Below are 16,647 nucleotides of genomic sequence, written 5' to 3' on the forward strand. Positions count from 1 at the left end.
CTCTATAGTGGCATAGTAAAGGGGTGCAAGGGGGCTGGATCCACCCCGGGTGTGGTCTTCTTAAGGGTGCGGCACTCCTCCTCCTCTCCGCCCCCCTTGCCTTCCCCCGTATCTTTTTTACTTCTCCGGCACGAGGTTGCCGCCCACGTTGGCATCTGCACTCTGTCTGACATCACTTCCGAGACCCACGCCCAGGAAGTGATGTCAGAGGGCGAGCCGACAAAGACATGGGCATGCTGCTCACACCGGAAAAGTGTATAAGGTACGAGGAAAGAGAAGGGGGCATGCATGCAGGGTGGGGATGGGGAAAAAGGCAGGGGAGAGGTGCCACCGCCCTGGGCGCTGCTCACTCTTACTATACCACTGCTTCTCCACTTTTTTGGGGATTGTGAACTTTGATTGTTAAGTGAAATGTGGTCTATCAATTGCCATTACACATTCAAACTGTGTGCTGGGTCAATGCTGCTTGCACCCGCATAGCCATGCAGCTTTTTGGGGCCGAGAATCCTTTGATTACAAATGCTGTTCCCAACTCTTGTGTATTTTAACACGAGCCCAGAGCATTTCTTTTAGATGGTTCAGTGTCTCACCACCATCTGAGGAAAGCTTTTCATATGAAGCCGAAACACAAACTGTGTTGGGTCCAGCAGCAAAGGAACGGACTTTATATTCGTACATATGACATGTTTTAATATACAACTATATTTAATAAGCCTTGATGTGTACAGTCCCTTCCCCACTTGTTTTCTTGTTCTGGTTTATTTGACGTGGGATTGCTTTCCTTCTTCTTGTGGATTGTGCGTAGGAAAAACCCGGACCTGTCTTCTTTTAAGAGCACTGTCTGGGTGCCCATAGGGATTTGAGCTCATGGCCGTATCTGGAGGGCCACTGCACATGCGCAGACATTGATGGAATGACATCATACGCGTGCACAGCAAGTTAGTGATCAAAGTTGGTGATGAGTTAAAAGTGCACGGGACAACCGCGCGCCGACAGTCACTCAGACAAATGCGTACAGACATCAGCGCGCCGGATTAAAAGTTAAGTTTAAAGCACTGTGATGGACAAAAGAGCAATTTTTGTGTTTTATAGAATCTGAGGCCTCTACTTTAAGCATTGTCTAAATTGTGTCCTCCACAGCCCCAGGTACGTTAGATAGATTGTGAGCCCGCCGGACAGATAGGGAAAATGCTTGAGTATCTGATTGTAAAACCGCTTAGATAACCTTGATACTTGAGTAGTGGGCTCTTTTTGCTTCTAGGATGATGGATTTATAGGTGGCTGATAGGCTTTTCCAGTGTGCCCTTGACTCCTCATTTGGGGGCTTAACCCATTTCCTCTCTGTTTTCCTCAGCACTCTCTTTAGAGATCGAAGGTCAATGGTAAACCAGGGGGCTGGAGGTTTGTTGGTGACTATCCTTATGGGTTTTTTTCTGGAAGGCTGTTATAGAGGGACTGGATTCCGGAGTGCCAGGTAAAGGAGGCTAGGTCGATGGAGTGGAGATGTTGGAGGTAGGTTTTGTTGAAGTCTTGAATGCTGCCAGCTATGTCTAGGGTGTTGACTGAGTCCATGATCTGAGTTTGAGTGGCTGGAGTGGGGTCTTTTGGTAGGGCAGCGGTGGCTGTGTCTTGAAGTTGGAATTCAATGAGGTGGTGGTCCGACCATGGGACCGGAGTGCCAGTGCAACTCACTCGTTGGGGGCTCTGTGGTTAGGTCTTTGTGTATGAAGATTAAGTCTAAGGTGTTGCCTGCTGAGTGTGTGGGAGTGGATAGGGTTTGGTGGAATCCTAAGTCAGTTAAGGAGGATAAGAAGTTGTCACTCATTCCAGAGGGTGTTAGGGGTAGTCGAAGAAGTTGAAGTCTCCTAGGTTGGTCACATGTTTGTGAGAGATGAATAGTTTGGTGATGAAGTTGAGGAGGGTTTCCAGGGTTTCTGCTGAGGAGTGGGGTGCCCTGTATAACAGGATGAAGGTGATTTCACTTTTGTGGCCTATAGTGAAGGCTAGGACTTCCAATGTGGGGAGAGTGCTGGAATTTATTAGTTTAGGGGATGTGATGATTTTGATGATAGCTGCCACTCCACCACCCTTCCCAGTGGTGCAAGAGCAGTCTGTGAGGGCATAGTTTGCCCAGCACTACCCCATCATTGTCATGGAGCCAAGTTTCTGTAATCATAAGGGCATCTCAGCCCTTGTCAAGGATATGATCAAGGTGAATGATGGTTTTGTTGGAGACTAATCTGGCATTGATGAGAGCCAGTGTGAGTGGGTTGTCATTTGTGATCAGGGGGGAGGTGGGATGGGGATGAGGTTTAGGGGGTTCCTGGTTCGGTGGCTCTTGTATTGGGAGCTTAGGTAACCATATTTGCCTTGTCCTGTGATGACTGAAATGGAATTGGGGTGGTAGACAGGTGGGTATTAGTGGTTATTGGGGGGCTCACCATGACCTATAAGATTATTGGTGCAGGGGTCAAGATGGCTGCCGACAGACTAAACTGAGCGTCACACGTCGGTGAGCTCACTACTTACTGAATTGCCGCTCAATTTTCCACAAAATGCCCAAATGGAGAGGCCGGAACATAGCTGGGGTCTCGCGGAGCTCCGGTGTGCCAGGAATGGGCAACATAGATGAGCTAATCCGCCGCATGCAAAGTTCCCTACAGTCGGAGGTTGTCCCGCCAGAGATGCCCCGAACGGGCAGAACAGAGGCGATCTCTTTGGGACTTGAAACTACTCTAAGCCCCGACACGAGGGCTCCGTCTCCACGCCCTCAGGTTACCAGCTCCCCGCGGGCGGAGGAACTCTCCGAAGAGGGAGTTAGTCCAGCTCTGGAGGCCAGTAATAACCAAGAAGGGAGCATGGAATCAGACTCTCTACAATTTCAAGAGACTCTGAATAGAAGAGCTGAGGAGTTAACATCGGAGAGGGACGGACAGATCCAGGAAAGATCCAGGAAAGTGCTCTACAGGGAGAACCTTCAGCAGAAGAAAAGTTTGCAATTCCTTTTGATCTTCAAAGACCCCATGAGGTAACACTAGAAGCTATCTGGGACCTGGTTGCTAATATTCCAAAATTAATAAAATCTCAATTCACTCAAATAGAGGAGAAAATAAAAGTTCATGATAAGGATATTCAAGACTTGAAATTGGAAATAATAGAGTTTAAAAAGAGAGATTACCGGCATTAACCAAGAGTCATCTAAGACCAAACAGATTCATTAAAATTTAATTAAAGATAACACTAATCTTAGGAGGAAGCTTGAGTTTTTGGAAAACTTTTCCCGTAGTAATAACCTAAGATTGGTGAATTTTCCTAAGGTCCTAATGATTACTCCTCGGGGATGCTAAAAAGATATATGTTGGAAATTTTGGGATTGTCTGAGAAAATGATACCGCCATTTACACAAGTCTATTATCTTCCTAATAATCAACGGAAAGAACAAGAGGCTGTCCAGGAAAATCCTCGAATAGTGAAAAGGCAGTTCCTGCAACTTTATTATTAACAGTGGCTTTGGCCCCTGATAAAAACTGGTTATTGAGACTTTTCTTTAAAAATAAACAGAAACAATTTCTGGGAATGCAGATACAAATGTATCCAGATCTAGCCAGAGATCCAGAGACGTCGTAAAGAATTTTATTATTAAAACCAGGGGTGTTAGCCTTAGGGGCAACTTTTTATTTACATCACCCATGCAAATGTATAGTGTATTATTCTCTACAGAAATATGTTGCTTGGAAAAAGAAAAAGATAAGATCTAGCCCTAGATAAGAAGTTTTTGGGGGGGAATTTTGAGTTCAGTTTAGATCAGTTGTAGCATTCCTTTAGATATGTTTTTTGTTATCAATCCGCTCTTGTTCCATCTTGATTCTGGGAACATAGTGGACTTGAGTTTAAAATTTAAGTAATTAATTTTCCTCTTTGACTTAATTTGGATAAATGTGGTTACAACCCATCTTACGTACATCTGAAATACCACACAGTGGAGACAGGCTTCTTTTAAAATATCACAATCGGGTTCAGTCCTAAGTCAGAATCCAGTTCTGGCTGGCAAAAGGCTTGAGTTACTATGGAGGTGGGATTAACAACCCACCTAGTAAGGAAGGAGAAATCCAGCCAATAGTTAATGACAACCCCTCCTGCATGCTAAATTAAAAAGGGTGCTAAGGAAGCTGAGGTTTCTAGTATATCCAGAGGGAAGTGGTAATAAAAATTGGGGGGAAAATGATCAAAACTCAGCCCAGAAAACAGGACAGAAATGTAGCTCAGCAGAGACTTACCTAGAGAGGAGAAAGCAGTCTGGGTGGATTCTCTTTCATGCCCTGGAACACGGTCTTCAAAGGATCAGAAGGCATTTGCAAGGCATGGGGCATTTTGATCTCCTTTCCTGTGGCCTCGTGTGCTATCTTTGATCCTAATGAGCACTTCCGAAATATTCCTTGATTTCAGCTCTGAAAATAGCCCTCTCCCTGCATCCCCTCCCCCCTATCCAGTGTCCAGTGCTACCACAGAAGCACATTGCATTTCTAGTTGGGGGGTGGGGGGGAGACAGGAAATTCGTAGGAATGGAAATGGGAGCCTTTTGCTTGTTTTGTGACTAGAGCCCAGTCTTGTCCCTGATCCTCAGATAGATTCAGTTTTCTATTCCAGGAACGTTGAGGATAAATTGACAATATTTAGCATTTTCAGGATGCTACTAAGTGCATGCACTATTGTATTGTAGTGATAAGGATTCAAGTGCAATATGTCCCTTCCTACAAGAACTTAGAATTAAGTGTGCATCTGATGCAATGGGAAGCAAAGTGACTTACCCCAAATCACAGAGAGTTATCATTGTCAGATGCAAGAACATAGAAACATGACGGCAGATAAAGGCCAAATGGCTCATCTAGTCTGCCCATTCGCAGTACCCATTATCTCTTTCTCTCTCCGAGAGATCCTACGTGCCTAAACTAGGCCCTCTTGAATTCAGACACAGTCTCTGTCTCCACCACCTCTTCTGGGAGATTGTTCTATGCATTTACCACCCTTTCTGTAAAAAAGTATTTCCTCAGATTACTCCAGAGCCTATCACCTCTTAACTTCATCCTATGCCCTCTCTTTGCAGAGTTTCCTTTCAAATTAAAGAGACTCGACTCATGTGTATTTACATTACGTAGGTATTTAAACATCTCTATCATATCTCCCCTCTCCCACCTTTCCTCCAAAGTATACAGATTGAGATCTTTAAGTCTGTCCCCATACGCCTTATGATGAAGACCACATACCATTTTAGTAGCCTTCCTCTGGACCGACTCCATCCTTTTCATATCTTTTTGAATGTGTATACTAATAGATCTCATGCATATTCATTGGGGAAACCCTGAAAACCCGACTGGATTGCGGACCTCGAGGAGGGACTTTGACACCCCTGCTCTAGTGCTAAACTTATGAAGCCAAGCCAGCGCTGGAGTTCAGTTGAGATAACCGAGATAAGTGTTGCCATTTTTGAGTGATTTATTGGAAACGATGGACCTGTGAATTGCATTTGCATTCTTTAGTATCAATAACGGTGCTTTGGTTATTAGTTTACGGGGATAGAGGTGGGAGTTTTATACAGAAAGTTTCTTTGTTTTCCAAGACCCTCCCCTAGCTCTGTCCATGTATCATCCCTATTGGAGTAAATCTGCTGTCTATCTAGCCCACCCTCCCAGTCCACGCCTCCATTCTCCCATGGGGGGCCAGGACAGGAATGTCTTCTTGAACTTTCTGCTTCTCAAACTGTCTATTCTTCACACGGGTACATTTTGGGGCTTTAACAGTGCTTAGGTTCCTGGAGCCAGCCCATATATGGAGTGTCCTGCTGACTCGCTCATTTCCTTCCAACACTGTTAAATTGCTCATTGTCTTTTCAGCACTAGTTTGTGTCCTTGAATGTCTTCACAGCAGGGAATACAAACTCACATGACCACACATTAGCCTCTGAGCATCTGAACTAAAACAAGTCTGTACAGGCCTGTGATTTCAGCAACTTCAGCAAAATGCAGAACAAGGTCTCACAACTTGTGAAGGTCTCCCATAGTCTCGTGTCATCTCATCAGCTACTCCCTTGGCACCTCCCACTGGGCAAAGAAGCTAGAGGACCTCTCCCCAATAATTTACATAAGAACATAACATACTCATAAGAATAGCCTTGCTGGGTCAGAACAATCGTCCATCTAGCCCAGTAGCCCGTCCTCACGGTAGCCAATCCAGGTCACTAGCACCTGGCAACCCCCCCCCCCCTCCAAAAGTAGCAACATTCCATGCTACCAATCGAGGGCAACCAGTGGATTCTCCCATGTCTGTCTCAATAACAGGCTATGGACTTTTCCTCCAGGAAATTGTCCAAACCTTTCTAAAAACCCATATTCCTTAGATACAGAGGTAATGGCTAGGCAGATGCCAACCTCTAATTTAGAAAGGCCCCACTCCTAGTTCTAGGCAGAGTAGTGCTGGGGTGGGCTGTCCTGGCGTGTCTTGGCAGTAACATGTTAAGCTGATTTGGGCTAGGGTTACCATATTTCCCCCCATAAAACCCCATGCACACGACCCGGCCTTGTTCCGCATATGGCCCTGCCCCTTTCTGCCTCCAGCCCTGCCCCATTCCGCCTCTCTTGTTCCCCGATGAGCACTAGCCACATCTGGAGGGCCTGGAGCATACTCAGATGTGTGTAACATCATCCGCGCATGCTCAGAGGCCCTCCAGATGTGGCCAGAGCTCATCTGAGCTTTCCAAAACTCAGACAAATTTCCGGGTTTTGGAAAGAGGACATGTCCAGGTTTTCCTAGACATCTGGTAACCCTAATTTGGGATGAGCAGCGTTGGCAGGACTATTCTGTTATGGACTGAACTATGCTAAGCAATGCTGCGGTATGGTTGGGCTCTGATGGACAGTGCAATTAACTGTACTATACAGAGCGAGTTGTACAGTGGGGTAGGCTGAACTGGGATGAGCTGTGCTAGGTTTGGCTAAAGCAATATTAGACAAAATTGAGAGAAATTATACTGTGCCATGCAATGTTGGACTAAGGTGTTTAGGCAGTACTTTCTGCTGTGTTCCTTGTATTGCTTCATGGTGCGGCCACGCCTTGAATACTGTGTGCAATTTTGGTCGCCGCATCTCAGTCAAGATATAGTAGAGTTAGAAAAGGTACAGAGAAGGGTGACAAAAATGAAAAAAAGGGATGGGATTGCTTCCCTATGAGGAAAGGCTGAAGTGGCTAGGGTTCTTCAGCTTGGAGAAGAGGCGGTTCAGGGGAGAGATTATAGAGGTCTATAAAATAAAGTGGAAGAGGTAGATATGAATCACTTGTTTACTCTTTCTAGAAATACTAGGACTAGGGGACATGCGATGAAGCTATTAAGTAGTAGATTTAGAACCAACTGAAGAAAATATTTTATCCAGTCAACGTGGAATTCGTTGCCAGATAATGTAGTAAAAGCAGTTAGCTTAGCAGGGTTTAAAGAGGTTTGGATCACGGAGGAGTATAGAATATATTAGATGCCCATATCAGTTAACTCACATCACTTTTTTTCTTGATTTCCGTTGTATAGATTACATTTTGGATCTTTTGTGGACTTGAGCTGATTTAAGTTAATTTGATACTTTTGAAGTGTTGTCCTATTTTTAGATTTCCTTACTTAAAAGCTTTCTCTACAAGTATATCTTGAATTGTATTTTTGAAAATAAATTAAAAAAAGAGGTTTGGATCATTTCCGAAAACAAAAGCCAATAAGCCATTATGAAGTTGGACTTGGGGAAATCTACTGTTTATTTCTAGGATAAGTAGCATAAAATCTTTTACTCTTTGGGATCTTGCCAGGTATTTGTGACCTGGGTTGGCCACTGGTGGAAACAGGATATTAGGCTTAATGGACCTTTGGTCTGTCTCACTATGGTAACTTTTATGTTCTTGTGTTGACAATGCCAGACTGGGCTGTAGTGGGAAGAGAGGGCTGATTTAGGTGATTCAGTGCTAGGCTGGGCTTCTCCAGTTCTCCAGCTGCCGTCAACCATCAGTGGAGGAATTGGGTTACAGCAACAGGATGACTCCACTCATTCCTTTCGAGGAAAGGGCTAGAAAAGCAGAGAATGCAAGAGAGACATGCAGAGAAGGATGGAGAGAAAGAGAAACCTACAGAATAAAAGAGAACAAGTCTTTATTTTTTGTGATAAAAGAGTGAGGAGGAAGGTGTGTGTCTGGTATGGCACGTACCAAGCAGGCCACCTTTAAGTCCACCGGAGGAAAAGCTCCTCACAAGCAGTTAGGGTCCCGGTCACAAGCGCCCAGGCCACAGGTGGTGTGAAGAAGCCTCATTGCTACCAACCGGGCACTGTAGTACTTAGAGAAATCCATCGCTATCAGAAGTCCACCAAGCTGCTTCTTTGCAGGCTACCCTTCCAACGCCTGGTGCGAGAGATCATGCAAGATTTCAAGACCAACTTGCGCTTCCAGAGTTCAGCTGTCATGGCCCTTGCAGGAGGCCAGTGAGGCTTAGCTGGTAGGGCTCTTCGAAGACACCAAGATCTGCGCTATCCACGCCAAGAGAGTCACCATCATGTCCAAAGGCATCCAACTGGCCCACCGCATTTGTGGAGAGAGGGCTTAGAAAACGTCATTGTTCTCCAGAGAGTCTGGCGCAGTGGTTAAAGTTACATCCTAAGCACCCTGAGGGTGTGGGCTCAAACCCATGCTGCTCCTTGTAACCCTGGGCAAGCCATTTAATGCCCCAGATACATTAGATAGATTGTGAGTCTGCCAGGACAGACAGGGAAAAATGCTTGAGCACTTGGATAAGTTCATGTAAACCATTCTGAGCTCCCCTGGGAGAATGGTATAGAAAATTGAATAAAGAAAGAAAGAGAAACATGAACACCTTGTAGATAAAGAAAATAAAGAGGAGACAGCTACAAAGTGACAAATATGCAGAGAGATCTGGAAGTAAACGGTAAGAAGGCATTTTCTCTGAGTTTCCTCTTTCCCAACTCATCTTGTTCCATCCTCTCTTCTCTACACTCAAATCTGCTCACTTGTGGCCTAGGATAAATGCAGCCTAACAGTTCAAATTCATCTTTCTTCTTCCAGAAAGCTTAGCTGAGAACTGATCTCTTCCCACAGCCCTCTCTGCCTGGTCCATCTGCAGGAATCTACCATGCCTCCTGGAGGACAAACATCAACTAAGTTGATGAGATGTGACGCCTTCTGGCCACTGTGGGTCCTGCAGAAAGCAATGGAGGATCAATGACTCCACTTCCTGGAAGAGGGTCCCTAAGAGAGAGATTGTAGCTATGTACACAATTACAGAAAGTACCCTAGAGGTAATAAGATTGAGAATCAGAAGACCTGGGTTCAAATCCTGCTTCCCAATAACACTCATTACAGTCAAGTCACTTTTGTTTACCTTTGCCTTAAGCACTTGGGGTAGGAATTCACATCACCTGTATGCAATATACCAGTGGGGACCACCCGACCAGTCAGGTTTTAAGGATGCCCACACTGAACAAGCACGAGAGATATTTGCATTCAATGGATAAAGTGCATTCTAATACATCTCATAAATATTCATTGTGGATATCCTTAAAACTTGACTGGTCAGGTGTTCTGAGGACTGGGTTGAAAACCACAGCCATATGCTACTTATCTTTTATTGAACATAAGAATAGCCTTACTGGGTCAGACCAATGGTCCATCAAGCCCAGTAGCCCGTTCTCATGGTGGCCAATCCAGGTCACTAGTACCTGGCCAAAACCCAAAAGTTGAGTATTATTTATTTATTTTTAGATGCTACTTACAACCTAAGTGGTCAAGCATTTTTCCCCATCTGTCCCAGTGGGCTCACACTCTGTCTAATGTACCTGGGGTAATGGGGGATTAAGTGACTTGCCCAGTGTCACAAGGAGCAGCAGGGGATATGAACCCACAACCTCAGGGTGCTGAGGCTGTAGATCTAACCACTACACCACACAGAGAAGGGCTACTCAATTTTGGTTCTTGAAGTCCACAGGCAGGCCCGGTTTTCAGGATATCATAATGAATATGCATGAGAGAGATTTGCATATACTTCTTCTCTCTCATGCATATTCATTGTAGATATGCTGAAAACCTGGCCTGCCTATGGACCTCAAGGACCGGAATTGAGAAGCCCTGTTTTAGAGTGGCATCTAAGTATACCTATCCTAAATCAAATCCAATCCTGGAACGTTAGCACGTAGACCTTTCACGTGTCATTAGAAAAGCAGAAAATCCATCATTAATCCACAGGTCACTTCAAGCAAAAGAAACAGTTGGAAACAGAAATTAAGTTAGCAGAGTTTATATCTGGTGCAGTGACACTTGCCCAAAAGCAGAGTATGATGAGATGAATGTGATTATAACGTGTCAGCTGCCAGCACTCATGCCACTTTTCCTTCAAACAGTTTGGCCAATAGATCTATCATACTATTTATGACTGGAATCTTTTATGCCAAGGAAATGTACCGAGCTAAATAGGACAGCGAAAGCATTTAAAAAAAAAAGGTGTTTTGTCCTATGTGAGTACTCATCGAGACTGGAGGGGCATTTCCTACAGGACGTCTAACCAGAGAAAATGTCCATTTTCAAAACAGCCAGACGTCTAACTTTTATTTTTGAAAATGATCTATGCAGATATCTATCTTTTTTTGGTCATTTTCAAAAATAAAACGTCCACATGAAAGACGCACAAAAGCAAGTTTTGCAGACATGCCCAACTACCTTGTCTGATCGGAGCAGGGGAATTCCCATCAGCTAAGCCGGTTTCAGGGATTCCTGCTGGCTCAGTTGATGGGGATTCCCCTGCAGCGATCAGCAGATGGCAAGCCCTCAATATACTGTTTTTCCCCCATCTTTAGGTGGTGGGAGGGGGGTCAGTGACCACTTGGGAGTAAGGGGGGGATCATGCCTTAATCCCTCCAGTGGTCATCTGGTCAGTTTGGGCAGCTTTGGGGCACTTAGGTACAATTAAAACAAGTCTAAGTTCTGTCTAGGATGACCTGGAAAGCTTTGATTATTACTGTAGTATGTTCAGGTCTAAGTCCGCCTGATGTCCACCCTTAACACACCTTCCAAGATGCCCCTTTGAGCTCTGGATGCACAGTGGCCTAGAAGTGCTGCTGGATGTCCAGAAAGTGAGTTTCCAGCTCTTAAGATGTCTAAGTGCCAACTTGGGCTGGTTTTTGGATGTTTCGACGTTTTGATTATGAGCCTCAAAGTCTGCTTTTGGTTGCACAGTGGAGCCAGATTTGCTGTTGCAAGAGGCCTGCACTGTCCCTATATTACAGTACTGAAAACACTGTGAGGGGAATAGGGTTAGCATATTTAAAAAAAGAAAACCCTGGACACATGACCCCACCCTATTCTTCCTCCAGCTTCACCCCATTCGGCCTCTAGCCCCGCCCCCCACAAAGCCTCCTCTCTTTGCAATGAGCTCCGGCCGCATCTGGAGGGCCTGGAGCATGAACGGATGCGTGAACGTCATCTGCGCATATTCGGAGGCCCTCCAGAGCTTGTAGGGGCTTTCCAAAACCCAGACAAATGTTGACCTTTGCTTTAAGAACATAAGAATAGACTTACTGGGTCAGACCAATGGTCCATCAAGCCCAGTAGCCCGTTCCCACGGTGGCCAAAATCCAAGGTGTAGCAATATTCCATGCTACCGATACAGGGCAAGCAGTGGCTTCCCCTGTGTCTTTCTCAATAACAGACAATGGACTTTTCCTCCAGGAACTTGTCCAAACCTTTTTTAAAACCAGCTACGCTATCCGCTCTTACCACATCCTCTGGCAGGCTTCTAAGAACCGAAACATGGACCATGTCGGATCTTACTGATATGTAAAAAGACCTTTTCAAATAATTCCACTTCCTCACCTGAAGCGTTTCTTCAGACATACTTCGATAAACCCAGGGCTGGATACGACAGGCACATCCCTACTCATTTTTTAGATTTGCTTTTAAACTCGGGATTTGGTTCCAGTCTTTTCTTTCTTATACAGAAACACTCAGATGCCCCAAAGAGACAAATAATGCACAAGAGGCAATACTTTTTCAGCAGAAAGGATTCTCTAGAACAGGGCTGCCCATGTCCGGTCCTCGAGATCTACTGGCAGGCCAGGTTTTCAGGATATCCACAATGAATATGCATGAGAGAGATTTGCATACCAAGAAGGCAGTGCAGGCAAATCTCTCTCATGCATATTCATTGTGGATATCCTGAAAACCTAGCCTGCCAGTAGATCTCGAGGACCGGACATGGGCAGCTCTGCTCTAGAACAAAGGAAGAAGATCAGAAGTTGAAAGGGCGTAGACTCAAGAGTAACTTGTTGGATTTCTTTGGTACTGGGCTTTGTGGTAAGTAGGGAAAGCAGGTAGAGACCGGCTTGTTGCTGGTTACCCTGCTGTCAAAATCTGTTTCTAAATGGGCGTGCTAAATTTTCAAGTAGGAAGAACAAACTGCTACTTTTTGTCCCAGATTCATGTTCTTTCTATCATTTTTATCTTGAAATCAACAACCTCATGAAACATTTCTTGTTTACTTCTATAATTTTGCTTCCTTAATGTTTCTGCACTCTGTATTTCCTCTGACTATCTGCACATTGTAACTCGCTGAATGTCCAGCTCTCTTGATTGTAAACCACTTAGAAGTCGCAAGATTGTGGCGGTATAGAAGAATAAAGTTATTATTATTATTTAATTCAGATAGAATAAAGCGCACTCTTTCATTCTATGAATTTTCATCTTTTGTTAGTTTAAAAATTCTATATTTTACTAAGAGATTTTTTTAAAAACCTGGTACAAAGAAACTTCCCCACCTCGTGCAATTTTTCCCTGTCTCAAGCTGGAACTGTCAAGTTTCAGTAAAATTTGTTATACTGCCTAAGCAGACTTGTACGTGGTTTACAAAGGTAAAAAAAAAAACCTCCAAAAAACATACAAAGGGGTAAATCCATCTGTAAAAACATAGGGCTCCTTTTACTAAGCTGCACTAGCGGTTTTAGAATGCACAAGACACTACCACCAGCGTTGAGCTGGCGTTAGTTCTTGGCGCGTAGCACGGGGTTAGCGCATGCGGCATTGAAGCTTGCGCTACAAACGCTAGCGCACCTTAGTAAAAGGAGCCCATAGTAAATTGAACTTAGACAATGCAATATAAAAAAACAAAAATTTTTTTACAAAATACCTCGATACACAAAATACAATGAGGCAACGGACACAACGGGCTAAGGGGAAAAACTACAATTTATATAGAAAAGAAGGAAAGAACATAAAGGGGGAGGGAGACAGAGGGTACAGGAATTAAGATGCATCAGGATCGGTTCCGCTGTCGTATGAAGCGGTAATATGTGGGACCTTGCTAGTTTCTACACCGCCAATAGATCGACGTGAAAATAGATTTCTGGGTATAATGACTGGGGTGGCCATGCAAATGGTCACGAAAAATTGGAAGAATTTTGATCGATTAAATTTCACTTTTTGGTGGAATTCATTATGCTTGTGTTTTAGATACGAGAATATGATTTCTGAACAAATGGTTTAATCTGACGTGGGGGTCCGTTGACCAATTTTATCGATTCTAATTGAATAATTTAATCCTTTACTTCTGGTTATAATTTACACATCCAGGGGAGGGGGTGGGTGGGAGGGAGAGGGAAAGTATATTGGGACATGTTTATTGAAGATTGAATGTATTGAAATCGGGAGGGGGGAGGGGAAGAAAATGATTTCTCATGTATTTTATGGATGGATGTAAGTGCTGTTTTTCCAAATAACTTGATGAATTCTTGTATGCACTTTTTTAGTTTGAAAATTAATAAAGTTAAAAAAAAAAAAGATGTATCCAAGACGTCCTTAAAAGGACGATTATAGACCAAAGGCATCTTTGAACATGAAGGTTTTTAGACTGATCGTAAAGGTGTTTAGATATGTCTCTTCTCTTAGGTGATTAGAAGCTGAATTCCAAAGCGCTGGGGCTGCTACAGAAAAAAATATTAGAACGTATTGTATTGATATGTTTTGGAGAGGGTCTTCTGGGGGCCAATGATAGCTGTCAAAGCATATATACAGCTCCCTGACTTCTGCCAATACACATTTTTTCAGCTTTTTCCAGCTGGCATTACCTCTGCAACCATCCTGTTTTCTGCTTTGCACCATGCCATTCTCAGTAAATTTGCACTGTGTGCTTCCATACTCCTGCACTATTCTCACGAAACAGAGAGAGCAACGCAAGAATTTGGGCACGGTGCGGTTCAAACTCCCCGGAAGGGATGCTGCCAACGGGCTTCTGGAAAAAGTATAGAGGGGATTAAAAACTGGGCGGAAAGCCAATATGAAGGGGACGGGGTGGAGGCAGTGTAGTGAAGGCTGACTGTTGTACATGGCAGACGGAGACTGGGACTGCTGAAATGGTGTTGGAGTACGTGAGGGGGAGAGAAAGAGAGAGCGAGAACATTGGGGGAGTCCGTGAGAGAGATGATCTGGGAGACAGGGACTGAGAAGGTGTGGGGGCAGAGGTTTAAGGAGAGAGTGGGAAAGGAGGCAGATTTGCTCTAGTTACATGAGTCACTGTAAATGCGCATAAGTGGCATTGTCTGACCACATTATCAGAGATGGAACCTTGCAAGCCAGCTGGGTTATTGGAGGACAGTTCTGTCCTTGTCTGGTAATGGTTTTGACTTGCACGAGGAGAGACTAAACAAACTACAGCTCTACACTCTAGAAGAACGTAGGGAGAGGGGAGACATGATTGAGACATTTAAATACATCACAGGACGTATCGAGGTGGAAGATGATATCTTCTTTCTCAGGAGACCCTCTGCCACTAGAGGGCATCAGCTCAAACTCAGAGGCGGGAAATTTCATGGCGACATCAGGAAGTATTTCTTCACAGAAAGAGTGGTTGACCGTTGGAATGAGCTTCCAGCGCAGGTGATCGAGGCCAGCTGCGTGCTGGACTTTAAGAATAAATGGGATACCTATGTGGGATCCCTACGAGGGTCGAACTGGAATATCGGTCGCTAGGTATAGACTTAAGAGGATAGGTCTGTAGGGTGGGCAGACTTGGGCTATAGCCCTTTTCTGCCGTCATCTTCTATGTTCTATATGTTTCTATATTGAAGTGTTCTTGTGTTGCATTTCTTGCATGAAAACCAGTAAAGATCACTGGTCTATGCAATTCTAGAGAGGAGCTAAGGCATACCCAGATGTTATAAAGTTATTGCAATAACCAGCAACACAACAATTCTGGCTGAATGCTTGGGAATGCAGAGCCACTCCATTCCACCTAAGAGAGGCTGTTGCAGTCCTGGTTTTGCCCTATTGCATGCATAGAGCCGTATGTACGGTAGTTGATTTCCCTCATGATGCAGAGGCTTTTGGTAGCCATCATATCGCATTAGTTGAGCACCGATTGGAACCAAAAATATTGCAGGTGACCACTTCAGGTCTTAAATAGATAATTACCGGAATGAAAAGGAAACTTTACCCGTATACCACTGGCCTGCTCTGTGACGCATTTCCAGATTGCTGTTGTGTTAGTGGAATTACAATGATGTGAGGCTTGAAATGTGTCATCCATACACTCATCAGTAAAGCAACTCTTTATGTCTGCTGCACTGGGTATTAAACTGTTATATTACAGCGCTGGGAATTAATTACTCTTATTTTTTGGTTTGATTGTAATATTATATGACTGTTGCCTTCTACTAATGAGTGCATGTGTTCCACCCCCACTCCACAGCATTTTTATTCCCTCGTTTATGATGAATTTGATTTTTCATTTGTAGTTCAAGGCATGTGGCATTTCAGGCACAGTGAGTATTTCACTGCCCCATAAGGCTTACAATCTAAAGGCTAGGCTTACTAACATTGTCTCTTGCAGTGATACATGCTAATTATTAGGAAACAGGTTTGATTCCATAAGCGGACCTGCTGTGGTAAATAACACCTGTTAATGCACATTAATAAATCTAGCCCTACGTTTGTCGGTGAGACAATGGAGGGTGAAATAACTTGCACGATTTTTGCCGTTGTCCGGGTCTCACTGCATCTGAGTAAGTAAAACCGACGTTTCAGCCGCCCTGCTGCGGATTTCTTCAGGCACCCTTTTCATATCCAAAAGCAAGAATATTTGCCTCATTCCCAAAGCGCTAACAGATGGGGGGTGGGGGGGCCCTGTATGCCCCATCAAATGACATTTACACGAAAGCAGGGAATATGCCTCAAAGAGCTCACGGAAGGACTGAAATCCACACTGATCTCCCTCACGTTCAGGCCCACTATGGATGTTTTAGGAGGCTGCACCAATTTCATAACCAGGCAGGGTGCATGATTCTCTCAAAAAGAGCGGTGTGGAAGGATTAACAGCTAGCATGGATTAGTTCTCATTTCTACAGGACGTCAGCACTCAGGGAACATAGGTTAAAAAGGGTGAAGGGGGAGGTGGCGCTCAACCGAGTACTCTGATTGGCTGACTGCCCCTTGACGCATCATGGTGCCAGCAAAGATATCAGTAACAACAGCCCTCAGGAAAAATGTTTCTCAGGCACTTTTACACAACCTGCTTAGTCTATGAAGATCAGCAAGCACATGCAAGATATTGTACGGTACAGTGAGTTT

The 16,647-nt window shown here is 44.4% G+C and overlaps 1 protein-coding gene across 2 annotated transcripts in view; it reads right to left on the reverse strand.

Annotated features, from left to right (window-relative positions):
- Window positions 1-16,647, reverse strand: part of SCN4A (sodium voltage-gated channel alpha subunit 4) — a 129,091-nt gene that overhangs the window by 101,106 nt on the left and 11,338 nt on the right. The window lies entirely within an intron of this gene.

The sequence above is a fragment of the Geotrypetes seraphini genome, chromosome 13 (genome assembly GCF_902459505.1).
Source record: "Geotrypetes seraphini chromosome 13, aGeoSer1.1, whole genome shotgun sequence".
NCBI lineage: Eukaryota > Metazoa > Chordata > Amphibia > Gymnophiona > Dermophiidae > Geotrypetes > Geotrypetes seraphini.